The 24,645-nt window shown below is 43.0% G+C and overlaps 1 long non-coding RNA gene across 1 annotated transcript; it reads left to right on the top strand.

Moving 5' to 3' along the window:
• The first annotated feature begins 1,445 nt into the window (after positions 1 to 1,445).
• On the top strand, positions 1,446 to 9,112 carry LOC119464618 (uncharacterized). Its single transcript, XR_005194483.2, has 4 exons — positions 1,446 to 2,171; positions 3,502 to 3,679; positions 5,550 to 5,635; positions 9,003 to 9,112. It is a non-coding gene; the product is annotated as an uncharacterized LOC119464618 (long non-coding RNA).
• Positions 9,113 to 24,645: the final 15,533 nt, after the last annotated feature.

Below are 24,645 nucleotides of genomic sequence, written 5' to 3' on the forward strand. Positions count from 1 at the left end.
TTGCAAAGCTTTTGAAGATTCTGGCCGCTGCGCCAGAAGTATATGAAGAAAGAACACGCATGTTCATTCTTCGCTGTGCACAGAGTTTTCGAATTTGTCAAGATGTAGGGCTAATATATTAGCATCAACTCAAAACGATATGATGTTTAAAATTGAAGAAAATACTACCATTCCGGTATCTTGTGCGAAATTTTCCTCAGTTTCTAGAGGAGGACTCATCAGCAGCTGTATATTTAAAATGTCCTTTCACTCGACGTACACTTCGAAAGTATATCGGTGATGCTCTGGATATATATATATGGTCTTTATGAAAACGGAATTGAACAGAATAACTCAATAAATTAATAAATTTACATTCGTAGACTATTCGTAGACACGGATGCGCTACTCTGTTCGCGTTAATTTCGCGATACTACGTTAATTTACACAAGCGAAAATCAAGGTTAAAGTTTTATTATTTGAATTTGTCACCGGAAATAGATTGCCGATACATCAGTATGACGTCACTAAATCCTATACATTTTCTGTGTACGAGCACTTGTAGCTCAATAAAATTTTCTAAAATTTGATCATTTCATTCTTTTGATGTATTATAATACAGTGTAGCGCGCATTTACTGGCAAAAACTTTAATAGGCCAGATGAGACACCACACAAATTGGTGACGTCACGGCGACACGATGCGCTAATTTTTAAACGGCGTAGATACGTTTCGCCTGAGCAGACGTAGTACAAATCGATAACGACACAGGCAACTGGTTCTGTACTTCAAGACGTCGTCGCCACCTGTCATACACTCTTAAAAAAAAGAGAGTCAAAAGAGAGTCACGACTACCTCGACTCTCTTTTTTCAGACGTTGACTACCTTTTCTTCCAAAGGTAGTCACGAGACGAAGTCGGGACTCGCGCATGAAATGGAGGACTCCCATGAAGGGAGTCAGTGATAAGCACCTTATACAATCAACCAATGTGGATTCATTGGATCACTCAATGAAATAGTTGGTTGACTATACCAAAGAAAGCAACACAATGCAGGTTAACTATAGGCGCAAAAAGTAAAACGCATTTCATGCAGTGCTTCATTACTGAATTATCAACATAGCAAGAAATGCAAATTGTTTTTTTTTAATATTCAGTAAGAAATCACAGAAGCAGGATGGCAAAACGCCAACTTCATAGTGAAAACACTGGATGGTATTTATATACAACGCGGTTTACATACATATCTGTTTTGTATTTAAAGATTCCTCAAGGGAAGCAATAAGGGGCGGAAGTACATAAATATTGATTTAACATGCATAGAATAAAAAAAGAAATGAAAATATAACATGAATATACACTCAATGTCAATGAAAAACAAACTATGAAGTCCACCAAGTTGCACGCGGAACTCATCATTCACTGAAGCTGATGGAGCGTACCGAGTAGAGGTGCATAGCTATTTGTGTCGCCTCCTAGTAAACACGATTAATTCGGGTCGTGTACCAGTGAGCAAAAATAATAATTAGCAATTGAAGGTTGTTTCTCTAATTATCGTTGCAACACATCTTTATTTATGTTTACCACAATGTTGTAAATAAAACAAAATAATATATAAAAAACCAGTCATGGGTCTTAAGACCCACTCTAGCCTGCTAAAGCATAGCCTCTGAGAACTGTTTCAAACGCCGCGGTGACGGCGTAAGTAAAATGGGCTTGCAGTACAGAAAAAAAGCACAACCTTCGAGACTCACAATTACTTTCACGGTCGTTTGCGGTTTTGATGCTCGTAGTACAGTGGTTGGCTTTTGGCTTTCGCATTTACTTCGACTTTGGATACGCAACTGTGAAAAGCGCGGCAGCGGTAGCAGCGGTTACTCCTCAGAATCTGAAACCACGCCGGCGGTTCTTTATTCCATGACGGCGGCAAGCCTGCGACCGTCGAAACGCGAGTGGGATTTTTCTCTTGCGTCCGTTGCGCCTGTGATACCCGACAACTGTAGCAGCATGTCATCTGATCCGACTTCAACTGAAGGCTCGCCGACTGATGCGGAAGCAGTTTACCTCGTTTCGCACGGGCCACCAAAGAAAATTGTGAAGTTCACAGGCGCCCGGAAGCTCGCCGACCTTCACGAAAGTGTGCGGATGGGTGGGTTCGCGCACCTGATGACATGCAATGATCTCCTAATACAGGTGAGCATGAATGTTCTGCGTGTTATGGAGTGTAAAGATGATTTGGTCACTGTTTGGTTCGTATGGGCAAAATAGCAACAGTACGCGTAGCGGAAATGTCGAGCACGAGTAGTAACTGTTGAGTTGTTTCACGTTTACCTGACAGTCCGAGTGTTACGAAATTGCCCTGTGTCACTTCACTGTGCTGCCAATTACAAATATTTTCGGCTCGTCGCTGACATTGACACGTGAAGCGCATACTTGCCCTTAGGAACACATCGTTGCGCAACTTCAGTTTTTGCCTAGGGGAGAACTGGAAAGGAAACTAAACGTTTTCGGGGACTTCCGTCTTCTGCAAACTTTTGCGGTTGGTTTACTACTGATTTGAGCTCAGGTGTGCAATCGCTACCCTATTAGATAGGGAAAGGTGAAGTACTAACAGCTTCAAACAATGTAATGGTGCTTTAGTTTGTGTAACCGGTCGTAGTATGCCATAATCTGCAAATTTCTGTAGCATTTAACCAATAAACAGACAAGACGAGGAAAACAGGAGTGTTGTCTGCCTTGTTATTTGTTTGCTGCAGTAATCATGCAGTAATAAAGTTAAATTCAACCAACACAGGTAAAACATTCATTGACATTTTCACCAACAGGACTATGAAAACGTTGTGCAATCAACTATATGGTTCTATCTTTGGGAAATCATCTGTTCCTATATACTGATTGTTGCTGGCATTGCTAAATAAGCTCAAACTTGTTTGCTCAATGTGTCCTGCACTTAGCTCACATATGGGCCGCAGGATTAGTGTTGTGCTGTGCTTTATGGCTTTAAATAACAAACCTATTTGGGACACTACAGCAACCATAGAAAAAGGCTAAAAATTAATCAATGCCTGTTCAGTGTCCACTGGTTCAAACCTATTGATAAACCACCGGTGTATGCTTTCAGGTCAAAGATCGGTTCCCTTGCTATGTCAACATGAATGAAAGCACAGCAGTGCATGATGGGGCGTTGATTAACTTATTCGTCTCCCAAAGCCACTCTGAAGCATCAGAGGCACCAAAACAGCTGTATGCTTATCCGTATGTCTTATCCAATCTGTACTCGTTAGTTAACTCTGTATGACTAAAGTCTGTCATATGCTGGAAGGATAAAATAACGGTATTTGAGCAATACTTTAAAGGGGTCCTGAAACACTTTTCTAAGTAATCATAGCATATCATCACTATTAAATTACGTCACCTCAAAAATTTCCTCCCACAAAAGTTTTCGAATCCTTAAAGGACAAGTGAAGTTAGACATAATTATCGCACCGATAAGTGGTTTTTTGTCTCCTTTCATTTCCACTAGCATGCTGGAAGCTGCACAGAGGAGTTGGCAAGGGGGCACAAGGAAGCAATGCCCCGTTGCTGTCCGTAGGGTGAACGCAAGGCGGCTCGTGGCGGCCGCAATTTCTACGCTGCGCTTTTCATCTCTGAAGCCATGCGCAGCAGCGTGCAGTCGTCATGTTCAGCAAAGCAGTGCAAAGGTGAAATGGCTGTTTTGTCTTTTTGAGGTCAAATACATATATATATTTTTTGTTTATTTAACTCAAATGAGCAATAATGGTATTAATGAGAATGTTCTTGCGATCACGAAATCAGCCAATAGCTGTTGTGGGTCTAGCTGCTTGCGATGACACTGCATAACAACTATGCTTAAGTGAGAGCAAGCAATTTTTAACTGCTTTTGCACGAGATTGTGAATTCTCTGCTGCATGTCGTGTAATATTTTGTTCACACTCCCACAGGAGCCTCGTTAACAGAGTGGCAATGCTTTCTTACTATGCACAAAGTGTTTCAGGGCCGAATTAAAGCTTTGTTACTAATGAAAAGGCATTGATAGGTTTAGATAGAAAGACAATGAGGTTAGCCAGTGTAGACTGGCTGCACTTGGGCTCGAAAAGTGCAATGTGCTCAATGCCTTCTGGGCTGAGAATGCTCTCGACCAGTGTCTAGAGCGTTCGGGTATTTTGAAAATTGTGGGTACAGCTGTTAAGGGGGGGGGAGTTTCGACGTTGTTAGGCCCAAACCGTAAATTTCTGATTTTGCGTTGTACTGATAGCACATGTTTATAGCTTTCAAAAAATATAAAACACTTGGCTATATGCGACTTCTAAACCACTTATTTAATTCATTATATTTTTAGCGTCGACTGTAACGTGGGCATGACCTGTCGTCGAGACTTAAGATGATATGAAGTTTCCATCGTATAAAAACGTCTTGAATTAGACAGTACTTTTGGTTTTGGTTTGTGACTTTTTTTTGTAATGCATTTTACAGCCCTTAGGGAGCTCTTTGTAGCTCTCATGCGTTCCTCTTGCTTTTGTTTATGTTGATGTGTGCTTTTCGGAGGGCACGTCACATCTGTGAAGGACCTATTTCATGCCTTTTAGTGTTGCTGATGAGGAAAACACATACATTGATACAAAATTGAGTTTTATTGCAACCGCTGCAGTGAAAAGCGTACTAAAGCATCTGGAGGTCACTCCTGTACATTTTTGTTTTTCCATGTGGATGCTATCAACAGACTCATGGCGGGTAAAAAAGCAATTTCAAGCTAAAGCTGAAGCATAACAGCAATGAAAGGACTGCAGAAAGAGAGGGAAAGACTACTGGTAAAGTTTAGTATGAAGATGACTAATCGTGGGATGTATTGATTAAGCAAGCAATTTGACACATCTATTCGCACATTTCTCAGAATGCGATGTTTCGACTTAGTCCCTTTTTCTAAAAAAACAGCTGGGCGTACGTGAACTAAATTTTGTGTACATGTCAGCTAGTGCCTCGTACAACTTTGCAACTGGAGGGAATATCTGCATGCTCATGGAAATTTAGAAAACAAATAAAATGCATGTCATATAGTGGCAATTAGTGACATGCTGTACACTCACGATAATTGATCAACAACTAGCTTAATCAGCCGCCCTAGTAATTTCTTATAGAAGATGCTTCTTCAATTGGTATTCATGGCTAATTTTCTCTTGTGTGCATTTCTTAGTAGTAAACTCTTTTGAAGTAATAATTAAATTCTTTTATATTCTGTTTTGGTGAAAGTATTGTTAGAGTGTGAACTCTGGTCATCATCATCAGTTTATCTTGGCTATTGCAGGTCCAAAGGATATACTGTTACCCCTCTCCTGTGTCAAACCCATCCGATAAATTTTATAACCTCTGTCTCGTCATGCACCTAATGCTTTCATAGTGCAGTTAACCGAACAAATTCTCCCATCTGATGAATCACAGTTCACCTGCTGGATATGATTTCATGGAAATGGTTGCACTACAGTGCTGTTGCATATTGTTTTTTTTGTATATTGTTTTATGTAGAAGGTTTATGCACACTTTTGTAAACATCAGGTACCCGAATAAGCTGTACAACATTGCTGCAAGGTGCCTTGGTGAACCAGTACCCAGCCCTGAGGAACAGATTGGACTCTGGCTATGTAAGAGCATTTCCTTGTAAATTTCCTTCATTTTGATTTCTTTGGCACATTTAAAGGTTAAAATATGCTGTCAAAGTCTTTCTTAGCACTTCGTAATGTTTATGGCCATTGTTTCTCGCAACTGTTCTCGTCTGTGTGCTTGTCATTGAGTAGACATGCTGTGATCTATAAGCTTTGCAGCTTGACTAAATTTGAAGATGCCAACAGCAGCTCTGCATCTGAGGTGCAATACGGCCACCTTCTGTAAAATTAATTGCATGCTCAGCTAAATATACAATTGGTTGAACAATATATTTTGTGCATGTAGTCATTTATGCATAAAAATGTTGAACAAACTAATACAGAAAGAAATTACTCAACTGCTGTGTTGAAAGGTGTGCTAAGATAACTCGGCTGATACATTTTAGAAAATGAAGGAAACAGTGCAAAAAACAAGTTAAGATTAGGGCAACTGTTTTTACTGTGTACTGTTTTCAATTTCTTACACAACCTGAAAACCGGAAGCCACTGAACTGGCATTTATGTAAAGTCAGTTGCTTTCACTTCATTCTAATTCTCCTGGCACATGCGCCTGAAAAACAAGTACAAAATCTTAAAGCTTAAATCTCCTAATTTATCTAAATTGCACTGTTGTTCCCACTTGCTGCTACATAACTGTCAACTGCATCAGAGCTGCTCTTGTAAAATCGTGTGTACTAGGTATCCTGCAACTGATAATTGCTATACCAATGTAAGCTTCAGCTAATGCTAAATACATCATAATAAATAAGACGAATAATGCAAAACAACAGTATCTGAAAAAGCATACCACCATGTTTGACAAGTAGTCGGAAAGTGTTGCTATGTATCATTGCTGTTAATTGGTGTTCTTTTTCGCATTAGAACGCCTTTAGATTAAGAACAGTGCACCTACTTCTGTAACAATTTTTATTTCTTGTCGTGAAATAATGCATCTAAAATAATAAATTTCACAATCAGTTATTTCTGTAACTATGATGACTAACCTGATGTCACTTAAATGTTCATGCTACAGGTTGAATTTTTTTCGGCTGAGTTTGCTTTGTACATACAGAAAATTTGTTTAAATTTGGAGGCCACACACAGTCATGACTGAAAGGAATAAAGTGATGTTGGTCATAAGCTATTTTTCAGCATTAATTAAGGAAGCCACAATGCTATTTGAATATAAAGCTTATTCCCAGTGAATAGCTTCTGTTGACTGTCAAGGAACCGTGGAGTGCAGTACAGTAGCAGTATGATAGCAACGTAAGATCCGCTCACAATTGATTGTTTACATGGCGTTGAATTGAAACGTGCTACTGAGTCACGAGAAAGCACAGCAGAAAGGAAACAGATGATACCATTTTTTATTATAGCTCGTTCATGCATTTCACTTCGACTTGTATAATGAACTAGCCCCAAATTCAGGTGGAAGCAGCGCTAAGGATACAAAGTTAAAGCACATTGAGGAAATTACATGTTGCACTGAGTATTTTTCTATGCGTCCTCACATAATCCAAGTGTGTCCACCTGAATAGGAGTAACAAACTAGCAGATATGTTCACATTAACTAGGTCTATCCTTAAGCTTTCTGAAGTTAGCTTTACATAATTCTAAGGAAACTATAACTTAAATCAGTGCCTGTATAGTATGTTTTTCAAATACGTAGTTATTGCTAGTTTTTCTTAAACAAACAAAAAGAACAATGTAATATAATGAGCAAGGTTTTCATGTTTGGTCCAACCATAGAAAGGCGAAGTGAACCACAGCGGAACTTGAATCTGGTTTTATTGAACTGTAGAAGTCATAAGAAAAATATAAAAGATAACTTGCCACTGGTGGGAGCAAAACCCACATCTTGCAACTATAGCATGCAATAGTCTACTCATTGAGCTGTGGTAGTAGCTGTCCTCTCATTCACATTCTTGGGGATTTGTGTGTATGTGTACTAGATGTGGCCCAGCACCAAACTCATAATCATGGCAGAAGATGTGGCACATACTTTTACCTGCAACCATCACAAAGGGGATGACCCTTAGGAGCAGGCAGCAGGCCTATAAGTCTTTGCATTCATAACAGCATTGATGCCTTCAGGTAGCATACAGTGCCATCGGCCTGCTCTTAAATGTCATGTACCACATCATGCCTACGGTTCAACGAACATGTTGCAGCGTCAGCCATGGCCTTGAGTGGTGCTAACAGTTCCAGGGCCATATCTAATAAACATAACAAATGCGGAATGAGGTGAATGGGAGAATAACCTCCATCGTGCTTAACTGATACAGGCTGACATGTGTAATGCATATGACGTGGGTTTGCCCCCACTGGTGGCAAGTTTTTTTTTGCCTACTTTCTTTTCCAATGTTTATTTATTTTACATTTCAATAAAATCACATTTAATTTCTCCTGTACTTTCCCTGGCTTAATTATCTGTGGGCTTCATACAGTCTTGATTAACAAAAATCTGGCCCATTTGTTCCACCTATTCATGTTTGACCCACTTGCAGTACACTTCCAGAAGCATCACCCATTAAATAGCCGAACACATCTTGCGAATATCCTTTTTTGTAGATAGCTATATGCAGTTAGCTGCTTATAGCTGTATATACCTACACAGGGGACCCTGATCATGAGAAGGAATTTACAGAAGAAGAAATTGGGTTGGAGTGCATATGGCAAGCATTGTCAAATGCTGACTGGGAGCTTACCACTGTCGTTGAAAAGTGTACAATCATCGCACTTTACCAGTGCTAACATATGGGGCGGAAACTTGGAGGTTAACAAAGCTCGAGAACAAGTTAAGGACCACACAAAGAGCGATGGAACAACAAATGTTAGGCCTAACGTTAGGAGACTGGACGAGAGCAGTGTGGATCAGAGAGCAAACGGGGATAGCCGATATTCTAGTTGACATTAAGAGGAAGAAATGGAGCTGGGCAGGCCATGTAATGCGTAGGATGGATAACCGGTGGACCATTAGAGTTACAGAATGCATACCAAGAGAAAGGAAGCGCAGTCGAGGATGGCAGAAAACTAGGTGGGGTGATAAATTTAGGAAATATGCAGGTGAAGGTTGGAATCAGCTAGCGCAAGACAGGGGTAATTGGAGATCGCAGGGAGAGGCCTTCGTCCTGCATTGGAGATTTATATAGACTGATGATGATGATATGCAGTTACTATTTATTCACTGCCCATTTAGTACTGAATTGTACCACCGAAATTCCCTAAGTAGACTGCTGTATGATTGTATGAATCTTATAAGCTGTTGCTGCTGGCAGTTTTATACTTGCTAGTTTGTTTAATAATTACAAGCAGCGAAATTGGTCAGCAGCTGCAGCCCTTTCACTGCTGTAATTTTTCTCTTCAGATGCAAAAGGCGTGAGCGCCATCATGGTTCTACCATTTCTTGTCAATGAGCGAGGGGACGACATGCTCACAAAAATGGTTAGAACTTTAAGCTGCTTACAGGACCATGTACACAGTGTCAGTATGAGGCAATTGTCAATATGTACAGGGCCCGGAATACTTCGCTGCGCCTGTTCAAAGAAAGGTTTCGCATTCACCGCTACACCGTTCTTGCTCAAGTTTTGCAAAATGATTGCATTTTGGGGGCTGCTTCGTTTAGTATGACGTTTACTACAGTTAATTGCCTGGTATTAAGAAAAAAGTGCAAATTTGCCTTCGCTTGTGGGGATGCGAGCTTCTGCAGCGACGGCGCTACGGTAAACATGTGTCGGCGCCTGCCGGCAGCTGCAGAATGCAGGCGGTCAGGAAGGTTTGCAGTGTGTTCACGAGTGGGCAACACACGGTAAACCCAATGGTAAGCATGCGTGACCGGCTGCTTTTTGCAGCTGCCGGCAGGCAGCGACACAGGTTTATGCCAGTTACGCGGATGCGAGCGCTGTCGCTGCAGCAGCTCGCATCCCCGTAAGTGAAGAAAAATTTGCACATTTTCCTTAAAATCCGGGCAGTTAACTTTGGTCAGCGTTATACTAAACGAAGCCGACACCAAAATGGGATTGTTCTGCAAAATGTGAACAAGAACAGTGTAGCGGTGAGTACAAAACCTTCTTTTGAACATGTGCAGCGTAATATTCAAGACCCGGTATAAGTGTGGGGAAATTTCAGAGCTTAGAAAACCATCAAGATAAACAATTGGAGTATAGCCTTAAGTTAAAATGAGTTAATTTTGTTAAACTTGATTATTAAGGCTTAAGAAGTATCAAGCAATTAACCATTATGTGCAGGCGCTTTATGTGTGGCATTCTATTTACTCAAATTATTAGTGGTTCCTTTTTGTTGGGCTTCGAAAGAAATGAAAGTAACCAGAGAAACCATTTATGCTCTCTACCTCATGGACATTATTAAAGCAATTAAATATGTCAAAGTGGCAGATGAGATCACATGACAGAGCAAATCTTGTGCAACCATCCATGGCTGCACTGTGCACATATGATCTTCCAAACTAAGCTATGAAAATTGAACTGCAGCTTATGGTAATCTTTTTTTTGTAGCACAATAAAATGGGTACTTACTGCTTTTGAAGTAAAAGCTTAGAACTGTTCTAATTTTCTGGTAATATAACAAACCATTTTTGCCTACTTCAAACAGAAATTAGCAATTTTGGTCTTTTTCTCTGCGGGATTTTTCATTTCGACAACACTTACCTAAAATAAAAGTCAGTTCTTTAAAACCTTGTCACAGAGCAACCCGTATTGTTTTTGTGCACCAACAATTATGTATTTATATGTTTGCTTTGCAGACGCCAGGACAGGAATTTGCCCACCCCACATTGCTGTACACTGGTGACAACTGCATCTCTTCCAAGGCCCTGTGTTTGAAGTGTGGATATGTATGTGTAGATGTATTGGACTTCACTTCCAATGTAATGGGCTTATTTTTATTTTCCATGAACTGGGGCTTTCAACATCGAATACACCAGCTCTGCGGAGCAGACACTCTCATTGCTGCAACACATGATTGAAATGAAAATGAAAACGACAATACTAGGCGCCAAGTCCCAACAGCTTTAATAGCACGGTTAACTGCTGCAACTAACAAAATCACAGCCAGTACTGAGCAGGCTGAGAAATCTGACTAAGCTTCTAAAGTCGCCTTGAAATGCACCTTCCTGTATGCACTTAGGTTTTTTTTGTTTCTTTTTTTAACGCTCAGGCTATTTTGGTGTTCGTAGCCTTGGATTATGCAGCTGAGTAGTACTGCCAATAGCTAGTCAAACCTCGAAAACTTTATTGTGTTTAAATGTTATTCATAGTTTTTGTATTATGGGGCATAAAGCACTCACCAATGATATTTTAAAAAAATAATGAAATTACAAGAAATTGTATTTCGGAGCCAGTATGGGTGCTTTGTTCACAAATGACAGCAGAGGCAATGGTATAGTTCTGTACGGGTGAGATGGCAGAGAGCGCATGCATAGATGACAGGCAGATTATCGTGTGTCCTTCCTATCGCTTAGCACGTCATCTGAGTATGCAGTGATTTTAGTAGTAATTGCATCGGTAATATCGCAGTGGCAATTATGGATGCTTAGTGCTAGTGTATAGAAGGACCTGTTTTCTCTTGGTGTTGGGATAATGCGTCGGAAATAAGGTTGCTTTTAAAAAGTTAGTGCTTATCCTGCTTTGGCTGCTTCTTAACGTTGCAAGATTGACAGTGAATTACATTTTTTGCATGTGAATATGTACATGAAGCCAAGTTCAATCTTCCGAAGGGGTCCTTCATGTACACCAGTTCATCACATAGCTTGCTGGAAGGCACATGTGCCACCCAACCATTGCAGTCATTCAACACTCTGGCAAAAGTCTCGCTCATGCCACATCATGCATATAGGATGGTAGCACGCTCGCTTTTCTTTCTCACCACTTAGCGGATGGGCGCTGAGGCATGATGTTCTTGCTCACTTAGCAGTTTTAGCGGCTGGCCATTACATTGCGTGTCATTTAGCATCAAGATCAACTCTGCTTTTTGCCTTGTATGACTTGAGCAAAGACCGAAAAGCGAGGTTACTAGTAATGAGGCGGCCTAGCGTTTATGGCCCTTGAGGTGTACAGAAAGACCATCTAGGTATTTTGACATGTGTGGGTTTACGATGAACCCTGGTGGCAAGGCCATTGGTGATTCGTTCCTTGAGAACATCAATGGATGCAGTGTACCTCTTCTCTCGGACTCTTCGTCTGCTGTAAACTGATGCTTTCCTTACAAAGTTAAGTGCTTTTTGTGATTGGTATATGTCCTCTCGCGAAAGGTCACTGTGATGTGCGCATATATTATTGAATAAAAGTTGTACGTTTTAACTGTTGTGTTGTTCTTTCAGATCTGTACCGAAGCAGATCAAAATTTCACGCAAACATGGAGGCAGTGCTAATGGAAACATTTAGAGGTGAGACAGCAGTCTTTTTTTGACAAATTGGATGATAGGATGGCCAAGAAGTAGCACTATCGAAACATAATGTGATGTATTTACTATGCAAGCTGCACATGGATTTTTAAGTGGCATTATTCATCATGCCCTGTTTTACATTTATCTGGTCTTTAGTCATATTTATTTTCTTCTACTGGCATCGATGTTGTATCATTGCTTTGATATGGTGAAATTTTAAATTTGTCGTTAATTATCAATATGGAAATTTAATTATTGTGCCCATGTATGCCTCCACGGCATATTGAAATAAACGAGCCCTTTGTCATGGCAAAGAAATAAAGTTCTTGTTCAAGAAATAAAATTTTTTCTCAAATACCTGAAATGCTATATTACATAACATTGGACATATTAGCGCTGTTCAGCTTGCCTTGTACACCACTTCCCCCCCCCCCCAAAAAAAAAACAACTAAGCATGCTGGACGTTGCAACTGACACATAGTATTTCTCAAGGTTGGCCATTGATTCCAATTTAGCAAATCAGATTGCTGTCTTCTGTTTTTGCCAGGTATGATGCTGATGCATTTGAGGTTATTACATATGATAGTGAAATTTTGGCTCTTGGTGTTTAACTCATTGTGATGCTATGTGCTAAGTGTTTTTTTCGTTGTCGCCTTAAGAAAGACAAGTCCACTTGTCGAAACGTTGGCTCCTGCTTTCATCTTGTTCTCATTTTGCTCAGTGTTCTTTTAGTTGTTTATAGTTTTGCAGTTTATTATAACATCTAATGGTGGCTGAGAGCTGCTGAATAACTACGCTTTTGTTGCTTACACAAATTAAAAGCTATATGTAGCGAGCTTCCATATTAGCTTCGAGATAGTCATTTGACTCCCCAGGCAGAGGTCACAGCAGTTGCTTTGAAGGGTCTGGTTGAGTACCAGGAGGTAGTTTCATCAATTCTTACCATGGTAGTCATGTACACCACCATTGTCAGTCAATTGACTACCCTAGGAAGGGTCATGGTTGCCATTGCAAAGGGGTTCCGTTGACTACCAAGAGGTACTTGCATCGACCACTAAGGTAGTCGCATCTACTCTTGCCATGGTAGTCATGTACACCACCATTGTTTGTCAGTTGTCAAATGACTACCCTAGGAAGAGTCATTGTGGCCATTGCAAAGGGGTTCTGCTGACTACCAAGAGGTACTTGCGTGGACCACTGAGGTAGTCGCATCAACTCCTGCTTTGGGAGTAATACATACTCCTCAGTGCTTCTTGAGGGAGAGAGTCACCGGTACTGCAAGACAGTCGCCGGTACTGTAATTTCAAGAGAGTCTATGTTACCACCCAAAAGGTGGTCATATGTGTGACGAGCAGATACACCTGAAAAAGAGTCGGTTGAGACTACCTTTTTTTAAGAGCGTACTTTGCACGTCCCGACCATTCACTCCATTACTAAACTAATCAAAGAATTATGAACCAAGACGTAGCATTCAGTGTCCTTCGTACCAATAAATCTAAACCGCCACAACTATATGCATTCATTCTCAACCACATTCCGCACATTTACATCCGCTTGGGTTTCTTGCTATAACACCCCACCACTTTCGCGATAAAATCTTCAAAAACGCGTCGGTCATTGTCAGTGGCATCTCGGACGTTTGGCAGTTCCGGGCCTTCAATGGTTATGCTCAGCAGCTCATTCACCTGGTTATAGAGAAGGCGGCTTCTTCCTGACCACAAAACCCGGTTCAGGGACGAAAAGGAGCGCTCGATGGTGGCTTTTGTGATCAGTAGCAAAAAAAGTGACCGAGAACATCTTGCAACTTGGGAAACAGTGCGACAAAGTAGGGAACAACGAGAAGGGAAGATAAAAACGCTACGGATGTCAAATCCTCCTTCAGGTGTCGGGAGATGTTGCACTCGGAATCTAAATTTCTCGCGTGTTCTTCGTCGTACGGCAAGCCAATTGCTCTGAGGACTTCCCTCCACTTTACTGTATCTTGCTTTTGGAATAGGCACACGTAGAATGATCGCAGGATTGAGGTGGGGTCGACAAGCCGCTGCCGAAGTTTGTCCTGAGTTAGGGGTTTGTACTCGTTTAACTCACGCTTGAAGTTATTCCTATTCGCGTCTGCTAATACTTCCACAAAAGTGCCATTTTCAAGGAACTTCTCTGCTGGTGTTCTTACTTCTTTAAGCACTTCTTTCACAGAAATCGCCGCCAAAGCCTCCGTGGCTCTTGCAGCGATATCTACCACTGTCGTTGCAGTTGCCTGGATGGCATTGTTTAGAGACGCCAATGTACCCGGGAAACGATCTACAAGTGTATAGGCGAACACTTGCCGATCGTTTCCTGAGTCCATTGGCGTCCAACTCTCTGCTGTAAATAGCCTTCAATAAATGTTTTGCACCACCAAGACCGACAAGTATAGTAATAGCGATCGTTTTTTCTGAACGTAGAGGTAACAACAGTCCACCACTTTCACCACCCATGTCAGCACCATCTTGGTAAATGCTCTCAAAAGCGATTATCAGCGGTTCAAGCACTTTCAGTATCACAGCCAGTGATCGCTCATGAGAGAGTCACCGAGTTTTGCCTTGCTGCACGAGTTTCAGCTTCAACTCCCTTCAATATCATTTTCCACGGACACGGCTAGGCCGCACTCGGCTAACCACGTGAGGGTTCGTCCCCCATGTGCTCCGGTCCGTGGTGTCCCAGTGCACGAAGTGCCTGCCAGCCATGACCAACTCTCTTCAATAACAATGCAACATACGATTGGGCGCATATACAACCCAGTGTTATTTTGTGTGAATAAATGTTCCTATGTTTTACTCAGCAGGGACATTGCTTTTGCTCCAATGGAAATTGCTCTCGCAGATTTCCTTTTTGTTTGTGACGTACCAGAAATATATGTACCTGTACACGAAGTACATCATATGCGGGCACTGTTTCCGTTGTACATACTAAATTGACCCAGCAGACAGTTTCCTCAGCCGACTTCACTACAGTTAATGTACGTAAATTAATGAGAAACGTTGAGCACGTCCATACAGGTATTACCTACTCACATTTACCTACTTACATTTACCTACTCAAATCTAGTGTTGAAAATAACTATTGAGAAAAACATCAATATAAACTTTTCCTGTGGGGCTAAGCGGAGATGTCGAATATATTTCATTGCTGGTTCGATATAATGGCAAAATCACATTTAAGCCTCACACTTAGATAAATGTCAGAGGTTACGAATAAGCGTTCGTGTTTTTATGTTGAATTTTATAATGTTTCACTGTTTTGTTCGCTCCCATTCAGTTTTTTGTTAATTGCTTGGTTTTTCGTTCTCTACAATATTTCTTCTACACGCCTGAGTCAAGGGTTTCAAACGTGTATCATGTCAACATAAATAGAAACCCCTTCAGCTACGGGGAAATACGTTTTTATGACTCAGGGGATGCTTCACTCAGCAGCTGTACAGATGAAGCCGTGACGACATGGCAAAATGCTAGAAAGAGTATTATGCCCAAATGTCACAGGGTACGTCACTAACCCGGTTCTATTTTTTGAACGTTTCAGCGTCGTAAACCTCATAGCAGTGTGAGTCGTATATACTTCACACTTGTGGCTACGAGGCAGGCAGATTTTGTGGTGACAGCGGAGCAAGCTTTCGAAAGAAAAACAATCCTGCGGAACTGACGCATGTCGGAGCGGGGCAGCGAACAAAATTGAAAATTTGTTTGTACAGTCACGAATAGCTGGATATCTGCTAAAATACATGTTTGTAATCGTAGAGGGAGAACTTCAAATCAAAAATTCTTTATCGCCTGCACTTCTTTAACCAAGTTGTTTGCCATAAAGATATTCGTGGAATCAAATCCACCGCGATTTCTCCCCGTGGCTCCAACGCAAGGTGAAAGCAAAGTTAAAGAATTTGTTGCACTGCATTTATTTCGTTTTATAAAACATTTAGTGTCAACATTCCAAATCATGATCACGTAAATTTCGCTGCAATGGTGGTCGCTGGCTGACCTTGTGGCACACGGACTTCCGGTAAAAGTTATTTACAACCTCAAACACGGCTCAAATTTCGTGTCTGCCAAGAAAATTAAGTAGAAAGAATTAGGGCTCTGTAATTGAATATTTATGCGTAGCGGCGGAAATGAGGTGACTTGCGCACGCAATAATTTGATCATGCCCATGCTGGCAGATGTCTAAAACATTGTCAATTCTATAGCCACTGGCGTATATGTGGACCTCTGTTATAGCGGACGCTTTGAAATGGGCCTAAATTGGCGGCACAGTAAGCAGAGTGGTAAGACATGAGAGGACAGTAGATTGATAAGGGTCCTAGGAAAACGGAGTTCCTTTCCTGAGAGAATTAGTAAGAAGACCAGATTAGGGTTTCCAATTGGGCTTGTCGTTTTGCCATTAAGAACGTTTAGCATTGCGCGCAAAAAACCATGGACAAAAGAAGGAACACGGTTTACACACACGATGCGGAAACTCTCAGCTGTTTATTGCGAGAAGAACGTGACCATATTTTTACCTTGCCACAGGCCGTATTGCGCATGACACCAAGGGCGAAACCACACCGACAAAAAGTGTCAACACGCGCGTGCCGTGCCATTCAGATGCGCTATTTCCTTAGCTGATAAGGTGATAGAGGTCATGCTATTACACTTTTCTTTAAAAGTTGCGATGCAGTGAGCCTCATTAATGGGGCGTGTCATCTCATTATTCCACTTTTCAAGGATCATGCACTTTTTGAACCTTGGTCTGCCGCTGCATTCATCAAAATGATGTTCCAGCTACCCTCCCGTCTTGTTATTTACGTTGTTTGCATGCTCGTGGAGCCAGTCGTTGATGCCACGGCCCCTTTGTCTGACGTAAAAACGCTTACATAAACAAGGTATCTCATATACTACTCCTACATTACATTTCCCCAATTCGTTTTGGGGTTTCTTGACGCTTGTTTTGTTTTCTTTCCTGTTGGGGTGAGTCATTTTGCAGACTTTTGCAAGCTTATCTTTCTGCGGAAAACAGGACTCTAACGTTAGCTTTTTGGGCGATCTTCTTAATGGTGAGCGACAGTTTATGAATGTATGGGATTACAGTGATTTTTCTTTCTTTCTCCATCTCTTGGCAAGTGGGGCGCACGGTGGAGCCAGATGCCCTGATATTCTTGAGGAGCTTCTCCGCTACGGACACTACCAGGTGACTCGGGTAACCTGCTTCTAAACGACGTGAAGTTTGCTGGACCAAACTTTGGCTCATCATGTGTGGGCAAGATTTTTCCAGGGCATTCTTGAAGAAGACATTGGCGATTGCTCTTTTTATTAATTTTGAATGGACTGATTTGAACAGGAGAGGGGTTTGTTAGTTCGTGGTTCATAGCTCCAGCACACGTAGCTTTCTGTAAAAGCGAAAATGACATCAAGAAAACGTATGCTGTCTTCACTGGGAAGTTCACGAGTGAGTTGCAGTGGGTACAGGCATTTCGCAACAAGAGCCAGTACATTTGCGAATGCTGGTCTAAAATTTGTCGGTCCACACTCTAAAGGAAATCATCTACGACTCGGAACCCTTTAACCACCTTAGTGGGTCGAATTTCAGCGTCTAGCGACTTGTTAAAGTATGATAAAAAATGTCGCAGTTTTGCCCGAAAGACATTTTGGTAAGAAACTAACCTCCAGTTAGTTCCTTAACAAAACGTCGCTTCATGCATTGAAGCACAAATTAACTGGCACGCCGATGCATTTCTCCGTAAAGTTCAGGAATTATTACCTCGAAACTCATGTCATCCTGAGAATTAATTCCAAGTGGATCCGCCTTGCGAACTTCACGGTTACAATTTGTAAATTGCAATATGGATCATCAGGTAATTAGGTAAAAACCTAATCAGTGAATTTTTGTTATACAGTCGATTATGCACCTCAATGTATTGTGCAAGTATTGTCCGCCTCATCGAGTAGACCAGCTCATTAACTAGAATTGCGCTATCTGCCACAGGCAGTCTTATATATATTTTAAGGTGTTAGCTGAAACACCCTGTATATATATATATATATATATATATATGGGTAGGTTTTGGAAAGCTGGTCAAGCCCCCCCCCCCCCGGGAAAATGACAACTTTCCGCCTTGGTAGTGCCCGTCTAGTTGATGGCCGCAAGTGTTGATTATTGAGTGCGGTGCCGTCCCATTTAGCAAAATGTGGCTAGCTGCTTGTTGGTTGGATAATGCAACAGCCGATTGGTTTAGCACTCGGCGCCCTGAATGGCCAAAGTCATGGCTGCAGCCTCTGCCACATGCCGAGGAGGTTTTGAAGGATTCCGTTGGTACGTTGTTCGGACACTGTGATAGTGTCGGGGTTGGTTCAACTTCTTTCTCGGGTTTTACGGGCCAAAACCAGTAGTGATTATGAAGCCCACCACAGTCGTTCGACTAGCATCCATATAATACACTCCCGGTCCCATGCCGAAACGTTTGTGAAGAGCATTTGCGCTTGCTATGCGTCGTCCGGAATGGTACTTGGAATACATGTTCTTGGGCATTGGGGCTACATCAACGTGTGATCGAACGTTGTGGTCTATCTGTGCCGCTTCCCTTCCACCATACTGGGGCCTCCATGTAAATCCTAACCTCGCCAAGACTTCCCTGCACTGAGTCGAAGAACAAAGCCGTTCTTGCCGAGCATATAACGTCGCGACTACTTACTGATAAAAAGTGTTGTCCAGGCCTATTCTCACAAATTTCTCCAGGCCTAGTCTCACAAATTTCTCTGTCCTAGCGCATTCGGGAAGGGCGGCTTTGAAGGCTTTTCTTATTATGGTGTTTGCCTGTTTTATCTCTTGTTTCGTCCAAGCCTGATACGGAACGGCGTATCTGATTCGGCTGATTACAAATGCGTAGACCAGGCTGATGGTCTCTCCTTCAGTTAGGCCGTCTCTGCTTCTTGCCACTCTCCGCATCATCCTGGCCACTTTTCCTGTGACCCCTTTTGTTTTTGAAGGGTGTGGTGTTCCACTCTTCTGATGTATCCACGTAGCTTTAGCGTAACACTCCTCCCTTCTCAAACGAAGCCCACTGGGCGAGTAAATGTTACGTCCACTCCGAGTCACGTGGATGACAGCGTTTCAGGCGAGCGACGTGAACAAGCTGCGTCTTTTTAGACCGGTAACCATTTTACACGAGACGAGCAGTCGAGTAGGTTACATCACTGAGGTGATCAGGCCGCAGCCTGGATGTCCTCTTCGCCTAAGCTGCTCAGACAACAGGTAACAGTGGCTTCGTCATCCAAGATGGCCTGCTGTACAAGAAGAATTACGCGGCTGAGGGTGCCCGCCTCCTCTTGGTGGTCCCTAAGAAGATGAGAAACCGCGTACTCCGTGCTATGCAGGACGACTCCACCGCTGGACACCTGAGTTTCACCGGAACATACTACCGCATTCAGGACCGATTCTATTGGACTGGTATGCGACGCGATATAGAAAAGTATATGGCCAGTTGTAACAAGTGCCAGCAATTCAAGCACCTTAATACTGCGCCGGTCGGACTCCTTCACCCTGTGGAGCCATTATCATCTCATTTCGAAATGGTTGGAGTTGATCTTCTTGGCCCATTCCCGCGCTCACCCAACGACAACCGTTGGATTATAGTCTGCGTCGACCACCTGACGCGTTATGCTGAAACCGCAGCGATGCCAACGGCCATGACTCTTCATGTTTCGAGCTTCCTCCTGTCCTCCGTTACACTGCGTCACGGACCTTCCTCGTGTTATTGTGACTGATCGCGGTGGCCAGTTCGTGGCCGACGTATTCGAAGAGCTGTTGCGTCTCTGTGCTTGCCAGTTTCGCCACGCGACCCCGTATCATCCGCAGACAAATGGTCGCGTCGAGCGCACTAACAGAACTTTGACCAACATGCTTTCGATGCACGTGGATTACAGGCACAAGAATTGGGATGACATCTTGCCTTTTATCACATACACCTACAACACCGCAAAGCATGAAACTACAGGCTACAGCCCTTTCTGTCTTCTTTATGCTTGATCACCCCGCAGCTTCCTTGACACCATCCTACCTTTTACTCCTCATACGGACTATTCTATTGCCCAGACTCTCTACCGCGCTGAGGAAGCACGCCGCGTAGCTCAGCTCCATACGTTGGCATCCCAGGGCCACTCCAAGATCCGCTATGATGCACGACATAAGAATGTGTCATACGACAAAGGAGACATTGTATGGCTTTGGACACCACTTCGCAAGCGCGGCCTGTGCCAGAAGTTTCTGACTTGTTACACCGGGCCTTTCGTCATCACCGATCGCCTCAGTGATGTAACCTACTTGATTGCTCGCCTCGTGTCCAATAGCTACCGGTCTAAGAAGACACAGCTTGTTCACGTCGCTTGCCTGAAACGCTGTCATCCACGTGACTCAGAGTGGACGTAGCAGTTACTCGCCCAGCGGGCTTCGTCTGTAAATGGAGGAATGTTACGCTAAAGCTACGGAAGGACGGAAGAAGAGGAGAACGAAGTGCGCTTGTCTTTGGAGCGGCTCGGTGTCGGCGAGGCAACCCTTTGCCCCTTTTCGTCGATTCGTCCTTAAATAAACGCACCCCATCGAAACAATATTGACAATGTTATGCACAACGAAGTAGAATCAACATAAATGACTTGCAATATTCGCAAGAAAGAAGACAGCAGGTGTGAGCGACCTTGCAGAATTACAACCAAATTTCCTGTTCCTTTCGAACAGTTTCAATAAAAGATTAATTTTCCTGAATTATATTGCATAGTAAAAAAGTTGTCGAGCACTTCTTGTTGGAAAATTTTTAAACGCCAGTAATTCATTACACACATGTTACTTCGCCATAACGTTTACCATGGTGTACTCCCTCCCTACAACATCCCCCCCCCCCTGTCCTCTCAAAGTCTTGCAGATTTCATATCGGTTGAGTGAACAGTTCCCCCAGGGCAGCGGGAGATATTCTGCTTTGGTCGTAAAACACATTCATAAAGCTCCGGATCGCTTACTTGCGTCATCTAGTGCAAATAACATAATTATAGTCCCCTGTCATTGAAGTTTGGTTACATAGTGCCCACACCGGGCCCTTTATTTTCGCCAAATATAAACCAAGCGTCTTGTTTAGTTCACTGAGGACATTGCTGAAACCAAATAGGAACGGCTTATCACGTATGAAAAATAAGGGGGGGGGGGGGGAACGACGGCTCAGTAATTATTTGCAACGCTTATAACTACGCCAGGAGCGCAAAAAATTTGTCGCACTTACCATGACCCGGCTTCCCTTTCCACAAAATATAAATCTGTAGTAACCAACAGCTATGTCGAGACACTGGGAAGCATCGCTGAAAGTGGCCGTATCACACGCTCTAGCACTTGAACAAGATTTTTTTCGAAAGAATCTGATTGATCCAACCTCATTTAAATTCGCACAGAGAGTTTTCATAGCGTACCACCAATTTTTGCTAGATTTTGTCTTGGTGGCATTCACAGTTCTATCAGGGCAGTGGGCTCAATTGTGCCCTGCTCGTTAGACAGGCTCACAGCAGACTATAGATTGCTTGTATACGTAACTTATTGCGAAAGTCCTAATTACCCATCTATTTGTAATTTTACTGACAGGTCAAACGTTACCTGGTCCTCAGAGTCACAAACTATAAAGAAGCTGCTTCCTTTATTTTAGTGAGGGCACCAGGCGAACCCAATATATCACCTTTGAAAAAGTACAAAGTATAAAATGAGGGCTCAATAATTATTCGTAATGCTTCTAAATGAGTCAGAAACGTTAAAACTTGGCAACACATTGTACTTAAAATGCTGCCTATTCCGTCAAAGTGTGAAGTATCTCAAAGGCAGAGTTCTCTTGGGACATTGGAAAACATAATAACACCAGCGTGGTACTTCCGAATACTTGCTTACAGTTTTTGTAAAGGCTGTATTTTATGAACACGCACATGCCATCGCACATAAATTTGGCGTATTGTTCCCCCTATGTTCGCAAAATTTGACTTTAGTTGTAGTTGTAACTATGACAGCGCAGCCGTCTATTCTATTGGAAAAGTCGAATTCAACCCACTCATTCGGAACATGGTCTACATATTGTCCGGATATCTACATACATATTTACTACATCTACTACATATCTACATACACCGTCTACAGATCTAGACTGTCTACACTGAACAATGTCTACATATCTACAGCGTGGAACCGTGTTCTTTCTCTTGTCCCTCCCTCACTTTTTACTCTATTAATGAAGTCTTAGTATGCTCGTTATCTACTCGCCCAACTTTATGCCTTATCTACATTTTGCCCATACCATGCCCTTAATTTTCCCCAGATATAAACAAGATGCTTGGTTTAGCTCACCGTGGATACCGGAGAAAAACCACGAATCTCGTATGATGCACGAAAACACATGCGAAAACGAGGGTTTAGTAATTATCGGCAACACTTGAATTTAAGCAGGAAAGTGAAAGTTTCGCAACGCATCGCGCTCAAAATTCACCCTATTGTCACGGAATTTCAAGTCCGCCGAGAGCAGCCGAAAACTTGTGCGAAATGGCGTGCCCTGCACATAAGCCACAATTTTGGAGAGATAGAGGCATTTATTATGAGAGTAAAACTATAAGGCTCGGCTTGAACTACTGTATTGACACGTGTGCTTGTTTAATCTTTTTTCGGTGACCGCATATAATAGTGTAATCAAGATCAGACCGAATCTGAATATCTCAGAGGCAGTGAACTGTTCCGCGTACCATCTTGATGTGAGCGCACTCACACAGCGCACGAGGCCCAAGCAAACTTTACTCTAGACCGCAGCACGTGCAGCCGCTACCAACAGGGTGGTTTGAGAGCACTCGAAAAGAAGGAAGTTTATACGAAACGGCATTTGGCCGTGATGGCTGTCGTGTTATAGGAAATTGACGAGGAAGATTACTTGTTTCCGCGACAACGGTCTTGTTGGCAGAAAGACTGGATGAAAAGAAAACAGTTGGGAATACAAAACCAAATCCAAACAGCTCCTGGACACCGACCTCGACGAATTCCGGAGGCTACTGTGTGGCAGATGAGAAGAGTTTCTCTGTTTCTGCATCATTTATATCTGGAGGGCAGTATAACACACCTATGTTAACATATTTCTTCTTGACCATTGAAGTAAAATGAAAATGTGCTCCAGGAATGAATGAATGGCAGTTGGAATGGCAAGAAATTCTTGTTTTTAAACTATGAGCATGCCCCCTCCTCTGCGGTTGTGTCGATCACAATGAAAAGCGTTGCATGGGACATTTTTTATTGAAGATGGTAGCGTATAGCCACATCTTGGTTAGTACAACAAGCGATGCCGAGCATGAATCAATGAGAGATGAAAGTGACACGTTTCTTGACATCACACTGCGGATGTTTGTGTGTGAGAATGACAGGTTTGTAGAAGTTTTATGGGTGTGATAAGGTGATTTACTGACGGCAAGCGGCAGGCGAAAAACCAGTACAGTCGCAAGAGAGCAACCAACGGTCTCGGCGTGACGAGCTCGTCATCTGCGCTCACGCCCTACATCTATGAGAGCGCCCCACTACTGCTTGCTCCCTGTTCTTCTTTATCCCTACAATAACCCCGGCGGTGAAGGGGAGCCATCCTGGCCACTCAAGGGGACGCAAGGATGAGAGGGTTGTGATGCGGCTTGAGGCGGCTGACGTGGACCGTGTCGCGACCGAGACGGCGCTTGTCCGAGGAGGGGTTGACCGGCTCAGTGACATAAGTGACGGGAGACTGGCGCTCGATGACGCGGTATGGCCCGTGGTACTTGGCAGCAAACTTGGGAGTGAGGCCAGGAGAGTTGAAAGGTATTCGCGGCCAGACGAGGGATCCAACGGCAAAACTCAGCACATGCTCATCGGTGTCGCGGCGATCTTTCTGGAGGGCTTGGCTGTCGGACGTGAACGAGCGGGCCAGCTAACGACACTCCTCTGCATGCTGAGCGACGTCAGAAATTGCACTGAATTCGGAGGCGTCCGGGCGGTACGGTAAAATTGTGTCAAGCGTGGAGGATGGTTCACGGCCATATAAAAGAAAGAATGGTGAAAAGCCCGTCGTAGACTGTGTCGCGGTGTTATACGCATAAGTCACGAAGGGGAAAACGACGTCCCAATTGGAATGATCAGAATCAATGTACATCGACAGCATGTCACCGAGCATGCGGTTGAAACGTTCTGTGAGCCCATTCGTTTGAGGATGGTAGGCAGTTGATGTGCGGTGAAGAATACGACACGAGCGGAGCAGCTCTTGTATCACGTTGGACAAAAAGACACGGTCTCTGTCGCTCAGCAGTTCCCGTGGGGCTCCATGACGGAGTATGAAATGGCGCAATATGAAGGAAGCGACGTCACGAGCACCAGCCGCAGGGAGTGGAGCGGTTTCTGCGTATCGCGTCAGATGGTCCACCGCGACAATTATTCAGCGATTGCCAGCAACAGAGCACGGAAGCGGTCCATAAAGGTCCATTCCAATGCGTTCAAAACGGCGGGCAGGACATGGTAAAGGCTGCAGCTGACTGGGTGTATGGTTAAACGTCTTTCGTTGTTGACATGCGGAACAAGACCGTATATA

Source organism: Dermacentor silvarum, chromosome 9, assembly GCF_013339745.2.
Source record: "Dermacentor silvarum isolate Dsil-2018 chromosome 9, BIME_Dsil_1.4, whole genome shotgun sequence".
NCBI classification, from domain to species: Eukaryota; Metazoa; Arthropoda; class Arachnida; order Ixodida; family Ixodidae; genus Dermacentor; species Dermacentor silvarum.